This window comes from Microtus pennsylvanicus, chromosome 5 (genome assembly GCF_037038515.1).
Source record: "Microtus pennsylvanicus isolate mMicPen1 chromosome 5, mMicPen1.hap1, whole genome shotgun sequence".
Taxonomy (NCBI): Eukaryota; Metazoa; Chordata; class Mammalia; order Rodentia; family Cricetidae; genus Microtus; species Microtus pennsylvanicus.
Window position 1 is genome coordinate 93,994,737 of NC_134583.1, and position 12,193 is coordinate 94,006,929.

Here is a 12,193-nt window from a genome sequence, read left to right on the forward strand (position 1 = left end):
GGTCACTGCCACCAGGCTTCATCTGTGACATTCTTAAATAACAGTTATGCATGATTTGCTTGTTTATTTCTTGTTAGTAGCATCTAGAATGGAAGGAGAGCCAAAGCTGGACCTTTTACTGATCGCATATTTCTGAAGTTCAACAATGGCAATACCCAGGCAATTTGATGTGGTTGACATATGTCTACAAGTGAACTATGAAGTCATCCCATAAAACATGTGACTTTATTGTTCATGTATGTTTAACTTTTAAATTATTATTATTTTATGTGTATGAGTGTTTTGCCTGCATGTACACATGTGAACCATGTGAGTGCCCATATGAGGGCAAAAGATGAAATCAGATCCCCTGGAACTGGGTTACAGATGTGAGAACAATGTGGGTTGGGTGCTGGGAACTGAACCTGGGTCCTCTGGAAAGCAGCCAATGCTCTTAATTGCGGAGCCATCTCTTCAGCCCCTCATAGTTTTTGAATGAATAAACTGAGGTTTAAAAGTTTAACTAACTTGTCCACTTAGTAAATTACAGGGCATTAACACTTAGATCAACTTAGAATTAAGTCTGTCATCATAAGTCATAGGTGCAGAGTAAGCGACAGCTGTCCTAGAGAGGGAAAGGCCTGTAATTCTGTTTTCTGATTTTTTTAACTGATAAAGGATGCCACTGTAAAGTGCTGCACCACAAGCATCCCATCACAGAATTATGTTGAGCTTCAGGCTAGAGAGTTGGCTCAATGCTTAAGAGTACGTGTGGCACCCATATGACAGCTCAGTCATTGAGCCAACTCTCTACCTGAAAATCAACATAATTTGTGATGTCCTAGAAAATTCAGTGTGCTTTACTGGCCTCTGTGGGCACTGAAAAGGTACACCGTGTACATGCATACATGCAGGCAAAACACCCACACACAAAAAAATAATAAAAATGAATTTTTAGAAATCATGCTGATTTTGAACCTTTATTTCTTTCCCAAACTTCCCCTTTCATCACCTACTTATTTAATATTTATTTATTTATTTTTGGTTTTTCGAGACAGGGTTTCTCTGTGGTTTTGGAGCCTGTCCTGGAACTAGCTCTTGTAGACCAGGCTGGTCTCGAATTCACAGAGATCCGCCTGCCTCTGCCTCCCGAGTGCTGGGATTAAAGACGTGCGCCACCACTGCCCGGCTTTTAATATTTATTTTCATGAATAATTTTGGGGAATCTCTCTCTTCCTCTCCCCCCACACCGCCATGTGTGTGTGTTTTTGGGGAGGGAGTGATGTTTCCAGGGAAATTCACACACATACACACATAAACACACACACACACACACACACACACACACACACACACACACACGCGCGCGCGCGCGCGCGCTCCCAGAGAGGGAGGGAAGAGGATGGGATGGGAGCAAGGATGAAGGGGTTGGGGATCAGAGTTCAGCCCGCTTGTGCCTCCTGAGTGCTAGAATCAAAGGCGCGCATCAAAGGTGTGCACCCAACACCTAAGTTTACTTTAACAAATATTATTGAATCTTTATCTTATCTTTTTCTTTTTTGAAACTTTATCTTTCTTATACAAGGCCTGGCTCTAGTTTCTGGGGAAGGAAGAGTTGAAAACAAGGAAGCTCAACATTGACTGCCAAAGTCACACCAGGCATATCCGGCTGGGGTCGCTCTAGAAGGACAATGTGCTATGGTTGCCAGGCGCTTTCCTCTCTTTGAAGCAATGCCTTTTAGCAAAATGTGTGCCATCACAATTACTTTTAATGCATAAAGAGGAGTCATGTGAACGAAACTTCTGATTATTTCTTCTCTAATGAAATTAAATATTTTCTATTCTCTACAACTGAGAAATTAAAATTGTGCCTATTTTTAAATAAGAGAGAACTCCTTGAACATATTCATGTCTCTGTCTCAAGGCTGATTTAGTGCTGAGCATATATTATCTGACGTAGGATGGTGACCTCTTACTCTTCGGGAACAGATGTTTCTCTCTGCCTGGCATCAGTTTGACAAGCATTAGGCCACAGTTCTTGAGTTCCTGAAAGGCTTCCAGGCATCAAATGCTGCTTCTGAGTAGGAACTACACAATGGCCTGCTTTGCAAAGCTCCACACTCAACCTCTCCCTGGCCAATGGCTGCCCAAGCCTTGGCCTGATGACAGGCACAGGAGTTTTCTAATATAAAAATCTGAGCTAAGGGATATGAGTCTTACCTTTTGATGAACTTCTTTGGACTTCTTTCTATATATTGTGAATTTACAAGAATCCTTGGCAAAATTCTGAGAACTCAAGGTCTGTGCCTCAAGGCTTTTGGGTCCTTGCAAAATCTCCAGGCTGCAGTGGTGACCACTTCTAGATCCCTGTTGTTAATTGACAGCATGATGGGAAATCATCTGAAAATCAGACCTGATTCCCCCCTCATTAGCTCTTCTAGGTGTACATTCCACCCTATCCTTTTCTTTGTTCACAGTTACAAATGATTCTTTACTTATGACATCTTTGCACCTTCGAACTTACCCTTGAAATTGTACCAGTTTTCAGATTTGAAAATATTATTAACCAGCAATCATAACTTGGCTAACAAGCCATGTTGGCCCCCTGAGATGACTGAGGTCAGCTTGGGAAGCATAAATTAGCAAGATGAAAAATCACCATACCCAAGAGTTAAGTTACATCAGGGCTATTCCACTGGTACAGCTTCCCTAAGGACTGTGTTTTAGTTCACTTGTTCATGTTTTCAGTGATGAGGTCAGTTGGGGGCAACATAAATTACTGTTTCCACTTAGCTTACCTGAAAAATCATTAGCTTGTTTGCTTATTGTTTTTAAAGGTTTAAATTGGATACACAAATTTTCAAAACAAGGTTTGAGGCAATTAAAAGAGTTGTTAAAAGACCGGCCAGGTCTGATGTTGGGGACATGCTGGCTCAGCTGGCAAAGTGTTTGGGTCTTGATTCCTAGCACCCAGGTAAAAAGTTGAGATAAAACACTTGTAATCCAAGCACTAAAGGCAGAGGCAGGAGAATCTCTGTTGCTGGCCAGCCAGTCTAGCTAAATTGGAAACTTTAATGTTGTCTCAGAAAATAAGGCCTCTGGAAAACTCTCTCTCTCTCTCTCTCTCTCTCTCTCTCTCTCTCTCTCTCTCTCTCTCTCTCTCTCTCACACACACACACACACACACACACACACACGCATACACATACCAAAAGGTCTGGATTCAGATGTTTTTTAATTAACTCATGGCTCAGCTACCCATGAGTTGTATGCTTTTGAGTAAGTGACTTATTCTTTTAAATCCTCAGTTTCCTAATTTGCAAATTAAGAGCAATACTACTTCCCTCCCTTCAAGGGCTTGTTCTGGAGACAGACTAAGATAACACATGCACAATGCTAATCACAAGACATAGCACACTATTAGCTCTATTACAATTGCTATGCTGTTCAGAGCTAACACTGTAGAATTCCTATGGCGCAGAGAATGTTGAGAATCGCTTATGGAATCTAATCCCATTTCCAATATGGCTATTCATCTACACTATTCTGGGCAGAAATTAAGTAACCCAGTCATCCACTAATGGGAAATGAAATAAGAGGAGAAGGAAGGAAGACTTAAAGATATTTCTAGAGAATTATCATCAGATACAGAAAAAATCCTTGAGGGAAACTTGATGATAACCATGAGATCTAACACACAACTTCACTTCCTTAGTGTGTGTGTGTATATGTGTGTGTATGTATGTATGTACAAACACATGCTAAGATGGTCCCCGATTTACAATGGTTCAAATCATGATTTTTCAACTTAAGATAGCACAAAAATCTAAATACAAATTGAACTGAAATTTGAAATTTTAAGGTTCATCTCTTCTCAATCAAGCAGTTTATAGCATGATAGTCTTGAGGGGCAGAACAGCAGCAAGAAGTCACAGACTCCAGCCAACTCCGTGATTTCAGAGGAAAGCAGTTGATTCTGTAATCCATCCGTAAGGTACCGAATCCAATAAATTGTATGGACAGCCAGTGCTTCACTATATAATGGCTTTTATGATAAGTGACTTTTGTCAAATTATAGGCTAAAGGAAGTATTCTGAGTGTGTTTAAGGGGACTAAGTTGTGACGTGCAGCAGGCTAGATACATTGAATGTATTATGACAGGATATTTTCAACATGTGTTAGGCTTATTAGGATAATATCACTGTAAGTTGGAGGACATCTGTTATGCCATGAATATATCAACTCCTTTATATCTTTTCCTTCTTCCATATTTTAACTCCTTCCTGTTTCTTGACCTCTACTTCTGCATCCACCAAGTACTTATCACAAGCTGTCTGACTTCAGGATGCCTGGCTTTCATTTTATCATTGTTGTGATCTCATCTGTAAGCAACAACTCCTAGTAGATAAGATATGAGGCCTGTTTAATCAAACCTCTTAAACTTCAGGGCACAGGTATCTTTTAGATTATGGATTCGCTACTTGATAATTGCATGCAGCAGATGTAATCACTTTTCCCACTTACTAAACATTTTGGCTTTCCCAAAGTATCTGACCCACTCACATTTTCCTTTTTGTGACATGTTTATATAAATTTATAGGTGAGAGAGAGAGAGAGAGAGAGAGAGAGAGAGAGAAATTAGGAAGATACCAGTTAGTCACCAGATTTACTTTTTCTGAGATGGTATCTCAGAGTTGTTTTGATTTGTGTTTCTCTGATGTCTAAGGATGTTGAACATTTGCTTAAATGTCTTTTTGCCATTTGACATTCTTCTGTGGAGAATTTTCTGTATAGATCTGTACCCCATTTTTAAATTGGATTATTTGGTAGTTTGATGTCTAGTTTCTTGAGTTCTTTGTATATTTTGCAGATCAACCCTCTTTCAGACGTGGGGTCAGCGAAGATCTTTTTTATTTCTGTAGGCTGGTGTTTTGTCTTATTGACTGTGTCCTTTGCTTTACACAAGTATCTCAGTTTCAGGAGGTTCCATTTATTAATTGTCAATCTCAGTGTCTGTGCTACTGGGGTTATATTTAGGAATTGGTCTCCTGTGTCAATGCATTCAAAGCTGCTTCCCACTTTCTCTTTTATGAGGTTCAGTGATGGAGGAAGGTCATTGGTTAATTATAATAAAGAAATTGCTTGGCCCTCATAGGTTAAAACATAGGTGGGTTGAGTAAACAGAACAGAATGCTGGGAGGAAGAGGAAGTGAGCTCAGAGGCCATGCTCCCCTCTCCTGGGCAGACGCCATGAAGCAAGCTGCCAGGTCAGACATGCTGAATCTTTTCCGGTAAGACTGATGCTACAGATTATTAGAGATGGGTTGATCGGGATATGAGCATTAGCCTGTAAGGGCTAGAGTTAATGGGCCAAGCAGTGTTTAAAAGAATACAGTTTGTGTGTTGTTATTTCTGGTGTAAAGCTAGCCAGGCGGGACGAAAAGCAGACCCGCAGCTCCTTCAATAGTTCAGTGTTGTTGGCTTTATTCTGAGGTCTTCCATCCATTTGTACTTTAGTTTTGTGCATGGTGATATATGTGGATCTATTTTCAGTCTTCTACATGTTGACATCCAGTTATAAGAGCACCATTTGTTGAAGATGTTTTCTTTTATCCATTTTATATCTTTGGCTTCTTTGTCAAAAATCAGGCACTTATAGGTTTGTGGGTTAATATCAGTGTCTTCAATTCTATTCAGTTGGTTCACCTGTCTATGTTTATGCCAATTCCAAGCTACTATCTTTACTGTAGCTCTATAATAGAGTTTGAAGTCAGGGATGGTGATGCTTCCAGATGTTCTTTTATTGTATAGTGTTGTTTTTGCTCTCTTGGCCTTTCATTTTTCCATATGAAATTTAGTATTGTTGTTTTGAGGTCTGTGAAGAATTGTGTTGAGATTTTTATGTGCATTGCATTGATTCTGTAGATAGTTTTGGATAAAATTGTTATTTTTATTATATTGATCCTACCTATGCAAGATCATTGGTGATATTTTCATTTTCTGATATCTTCTCAATTTCATTCTTCAGACTTTGTCGTAGAGGTATTTCACTTGTTTTATTAGAGTTATCCCAAGATATTTCATGTTGTTTGTGGCTATTGTGAAGTCTGATGTTTCTTTGGTTTCTTTTTCAGCCCTTTTATCATTTGTATATAGGAGAGATACTGATTTTTTGAGTTAATCTCATATCCTGCCACATTACTGAAGGTATTTATCAGCTGTAGGAGTTCCCCCTGGCAGCATTTTTGGAGTCACTTATATATACTGTCATATCATCAGCAAATAGCAAAAGTTTGATTTCTTCCTTTACAGTTTATACTGTCTTGATTTCCTTTTGTTGTATTATTGCTCTAGCTAGGACTTCAAGTACTATATTGAAACAGTCACTAAAAAAATCCCCACCAAAAAAAAAGTCCAAGGCCTGATGGTTTCAGTGCAGAATTCTACCAGAAGTTCAAAGAAGAACTAATACCAATACTCTGCAAATTGTCCCACATCATAGAAGCAGAAGGAACACTGCCAAACTCTTTTTATGAGGCTACAGTCACCCTGACACCCAAATCATACAAAGAAGCAATAAGAAAGAGAATTACAGACCAATCTTCCTCATGAACATTGATACAAAAATACTCAACAAAATACTGAGAAATGAATCCAAGAACACATCATAAAAATAATTTACCATGATCAAGTAGACTTCATCCTAGAAGTGCAGAGATGGGTCACCATATAAAATTTATCAATGTTATCTATCATATAAATAAACTAAGAGAAAAAACAACATTACCATCTCATTAGAAGCTAAAAAAGACTGACAAAACCCAACATCCCTTCATGATAAACGTCTTGGAGGGATCAGAGATACAAGGAACATTTCTAAACATAATAAAGGAAATATACAGTAAGCCAAGAACAAAATCAAACTAGATGGAAAGAAACTCAAAGCAATTCCACTAAAATCAGGAACAAGACAAAGCTGTTCATTCTCTCCATATCTATTAAATATAGTATCCTAGCAGATATCTCAACACCAGAAGTGCTGGGTCATTTTTGTGTTAAGTTGTGTTACCCATCATGGGGTCCCACTCACCTTGATGATTGCTTTGCCCTGGTACCAGTTGCCCAATGTTGGGTGACAGTTGTTAGGCCTTCTTAGCCTTCTTATTCCCTAGGGAAAAGTGAGTATGCTACCCATCAGTTCTGTAGCCCCATGATGCAGGACAATCAGATGCAAAAGGGAGTCAAGTGAAAGCAGGAACTCAGTTTATTACTGTGAGTGTCAGCTTATATAGGTTAAGTGATATGGTGTGATGGAGGATACCTCTAGCCAATAAGAGACAGCCAAGCCCTCCCTCTGGCTAGAGGGGCCTCTACCTAGTTTTTACTGTTTCATTCTTACTGAGTTCCCTCAAACTTGAGCCAGGCTTTTCTCTGTCCTAAATGCCTTGAGGTACAGGCCCTGAGATAATTTTGGTTCATCATCTATCCATTTGCATGCAGATTTCAAAATGTCATTGCTTTTTACTGCTGAGTAGTACTCCATTGAGTAAATGTACTATATTTTCTTTATTCATTATTCTGTTGAGGGTTATCTAGGTTGTTTCCAGGTTCTGGCTATTAAAAATAATGCTGCTATGAACATAGTTGAAAAAATGTATTTGTAATATGATTGAGCATCCTTTGGGCATATGCCCAAGAGTGGTATTACTAAGTCCTGAGGTAGGTTGATTCCCAATTTTCTGAGAAACAGCTATACTGATTTCCAGAGTGGTTGTACAAGTTTGCATTCCCACCAGCAATGAAGGCATTATTCCCTTTACTCCACATCCTCTCCAGCATAAACTATCATTGATGTTTTTGATCTTGGTCATTCTAACTGGTGTAAGATTGTATCTCAGAGTTGTTTTGATTTGCATTTTCCTGATGGCTAAGGATGTTGAACATTTAGTTAAGTGTCTCTCATCCATTTTGGATTCTTCTGTTGACAATTCTCTGTTTAGATCTGTACTCCATTTTTGAAAATTGGATTATTTGGAATTTTGATGTCCAATTTCTTGAGTTCTTTATATATTTTGGAGATCAGTCCTATCTCTGATGTGGGGTTGGTGAAGATCTTTTCCCATTAAGTAGGCTGCCTTTTTGCCTTATTGACTGTGTCCTTTACTTTACAGAAGCTTCTCAGTTTTAGAAGGTCCCATTTATTTATTGTTCTCAGTGTCTGTGCTACTGGTGTTATATTTACGAAGTAGTCCTCTGTGCCCATGAATTGAAGGCCACTTCTTAATTTCTCTTCTCTCAGGTTTAGTGTGGTTGGATTTATATTGAGGTCTTTAATTCATTTTACTTGAGTTTTGTGTGTGATGATAGATATGGATATATTTTCTTTCTTCTACAGGTCGACATCCAGTTATACCATCACCATTTGTTGAAGATGCTTTCTCTTTTCCATTGTATAATTTTAACATCTTTGTAAAAAATCAGGTGTTCATATGTGTGTGCTTTAATATCCAGGTCTTTGATCCGATTCCATTGGTCAACCTATTTGTTTTCATGTCAATACCAAGCTGTTTTCATTACTTTAGCTTTATAATAGAACTTGATGTTAGGGATGGTGATGCCTCCAGAAATTCCTTTATTGTACAGGATTGTTTTAGCTAACCTGTTGTTTCTTTTTTTCCATATGAAGTTGATTATTGTTCTTTCAAGATCTGTGAAGGTGTTGGGATTTTGATGGGGATTGCATTGAATCAATAGATTGCTTTTGGTAGGATTGTCATTTTTATTATATTGATCCTACCTATTCAAGAACATGGGAGATCTTTCCATTTTCTGGTATTTTCTTCAATTTCTTTCTTCAAAGACTTTAAGTTCTTGTCGAACGGGTATTTCACTTCTTCAGCTAGTGTTACCCTAAGATATTTTGTGTTATTTGTGAAGGGTGATGTCTCTCTGATTTCTTTCTCAGTTGTTTTTATCGTTTGTATATAGGAGGGCTACTTTTTTTTTTTGAGTTGATCTTGTATCCTGACACAGTAGTGAAGGTATTTATCAGCTGTAGAAGTTCTCTAGTAGAAGTTTTTTGGGGTCACTTATGCATACTATCATATCATATGCTAATAAAGAAAGTGTAACTTCTTCCTTTCCAATTTGAACCCCCTTGATCTCCTTTGTTGTCTTATTGCTTTAGCCAGAACTTCAAAAACTATGTTGAATAAAGAGAGTGGGTACCCCTGTCTTGTTCCTGATTTCAGTGGGATCGATTTGAGTTTCCATTTAATTTGGTCTTGGCTGTTTGTTTGTCATACATTGTTTTTATTATGTTTAGATATGTTCCTTGTATCCCTGATCTCCTCAAGAAGACCTTTGTCATAAAAGGGTGTTGGATTTTATCAAAAGCTTTTTCAGCATGTAATGAGCGGATCATACGGTTTTTTTTCTTTAAGTTTATTTACATGGTGGATTACATGGATAGATTTTCATATGTTGAACCATCTCTGCATCTCTGGGATGAAGCTGACTTGATCGTGGTGGATGATTTTTTATGTGTTCTTGGATTTGTTTGTCAGTGTTTTATTATTTTTGCATCTATGTTATGAGTGAGATTGGTCTGTAATTCTCTTTTTTGGTTGAGTCTTTTTGTGGTTTTGGTATCAGGGTAATTTTAGCTTCATAAAAAAGTTTGGCAATGTTCCTTCTGTTTCAATTATGTGGAACACTTCGAGGAGTATAGGTATTAGCTCTTCTTTGAAGTTCTAATAGAATTCTGCACTGAAACCACCCACCGCTGGTATTCCCTTGGTTTGGAGGCTTTTGATGACTGCTTATATTTCTTTGCAGGTTATATGTCTATTTTAATTGTTAATTTGGTGTTGATTTAATTTTGGTATGTGGTATCTATCTAGAAAATTGTTCATTTCTTTTACATTTTCCTATTTTGAGGAGTACAGGTTTTGGTAGTATGATCTAATGATTCTCTGGATTTCTTCAGTGTATGTTGCTATGTCCTCCTTTTTATTTTTTATTTTTTATTTTGATTTTTCGAGATAGGGTTTCTTTGTAGCTTTTTGGTTCCTGTCCTGGAACTAGCTCTTGTAGACCAGGCTGGCCTCAAACTTACAGAGATCCACCTGCCTCTGCCTCCTTAGTGCTGGGTTTAAAGGCGTGCGCCACCACCGCCCAGCTTATTTTTTATTTGTTAATTTGGATGTTCTCTCTCTGTTTTTTGATTAGTTTGGATAAGGGTTTGTCTATCTTGTTGATTTTTTCAAAGAATCACCTCTTTGTTTCATTGATTCCTTGTATTGTTTTCTTTATTTCTATTTTATTGATTTCAGCCCTCAATTTGATTAATTTTTTTCTTCTACCCTTCCTTGATTAGTCCGCTTCTTTTTGTTCTGTTAAGTCACTAGTGTGAGATTTCCCCACTTTCTTCATATAGGCACTTAGTGCTATAAACTTTTCTCTTAGCATTGCTTTCATGCTGTTCAATAGGTTTGTGTACACCGTGCCTTCATTCTCGTTGAATTCTAGGAAGTCTTTAATTTCTTTCTTTATTTCTTCCTTGACTCAGAGGTGGTTCAATTGAGCACTGTTCAATTTCCATTGCTGTAGTTCTGTAATTAGTGTTGTTGTTAAATTCTAACTTTAAACCATGGTTATCCAATAAGATGCAGGGGGTTATTTTTTTTGTATATATTGAAGTTTGCTTTGTTACCAAGTATGTGGTCAATTAGAGAATGTTCAATGAGGTGCTGAGGAGGAGGTATATTCTTTTATTTTAAAATTGTTTTTATTGAGCTATATATTTTTCCTTCTCTCTCCTCTTTTACCTTTTCTCATGTTCCACATGCTCCCAATTAACTCAGGAGATCTTGTCTTTTTCTACTTCCCATGTACACTAGATCCATGCATGTCTCTTTTGCTGTGCAGGTTCTCTGGGATTGTGAATTGTAGGTTTTTTTTGTTTGCTTTATGTCTAAAAACCACTTTTGAATGAGTGCATATGATATTTGTCTTTCTTGGTCTGGGTTACCTCACTCAATAAGATGTTTTCTAGATCCATTCATTTGCCCACAAATTTCAAGATGCCATTAATTTTTTTTCTGCTGTGTAGTACTCCATTGTATAAATGTACCATATTTTCCTTATCCATTATTTGGTTGAAGGGCATTTAGGTTGTTCCCAGCTTCTGGCTATGACAAGCAAATGCTGCTTTTTAGTTTGCTGAATGAATTCTTGCAATGGCACCTACCCATCTCTTCCTCTAATAGGTGCCAGCAGTGTCTTTCCTTCTTGGTCCAGTCCTTGCAGTGACTGTCTGTGTCTTTGGGAACTGTTCTAGGTCTGCTCTGTGATGTTGCTGTCTGTGTTTCAGGGAGCCACCGAGGTCTCTCTTGTCTGGCTCTTTTGGTCTCTTCTCTTTGTTTGCTCCCTTGGTCCTCTGTGTGCAGTCACAGCCTGTGCTTCAGAGTTCATCTCTTGGTCCCCTCTTGTGCAGTTACAGCTTGTGTTTCAGAGTTCCTCTGAGGTTGCGTGGGTGGGGGGTGGTGGTGGTGCAGGTGATAGGAGGGTTTTGGTGGTAGAGTGAAACTTGTAGCTTGCAGGGTCTGATTGGTCAGGTGAGGGTGTTGAAGCAGCTTACCTGTAGGAACCTTGCCTGTTGACTGGCTAGGGAAGCTAAGGCTAGTGGGGGAGGGGTCTAGGGTTTTGCCCTGGTATGGATGGCCTAGAGAGTGGGGTGCCCTGCTGAGTGAGTGCTTACTCACCTCTTGGTCCTCTCTTTGAATTTGCAGCCTGTGTTTCAGACTTCCTCTGAGGTAGCAGGGGATAGGTGTGTTTTGGGGCAGAGTGGGACTTGTAGTGTGAAGGGTCTGATGGATGGAGTCGTCAGTTCTGATTCTTAAAAATGCAAGTGTTTATAGTTATACATTCCCTTATAGAACTGCTTTTAATGCTTCCTAGAGGTTTTGTTGCATTGTGTTTTCATTTTCTTTTATTTTTAGGGAAATTTTAATTTCTTTCTTATTTGACTCATTTATTATTCAGAAATATATTGTTTAATCTGCATGCATTTTAGACTTACTAGAGATTCATTTGCTGTTGATTTTTAAATTTTATGGTATTGTGGTCAGATCAGATACATGGTGTTACTTAAATTTTTGTGAATTGCTAATTTTTATTTTGTGTCTCAGGATGTGATATATTTTGGAAAACC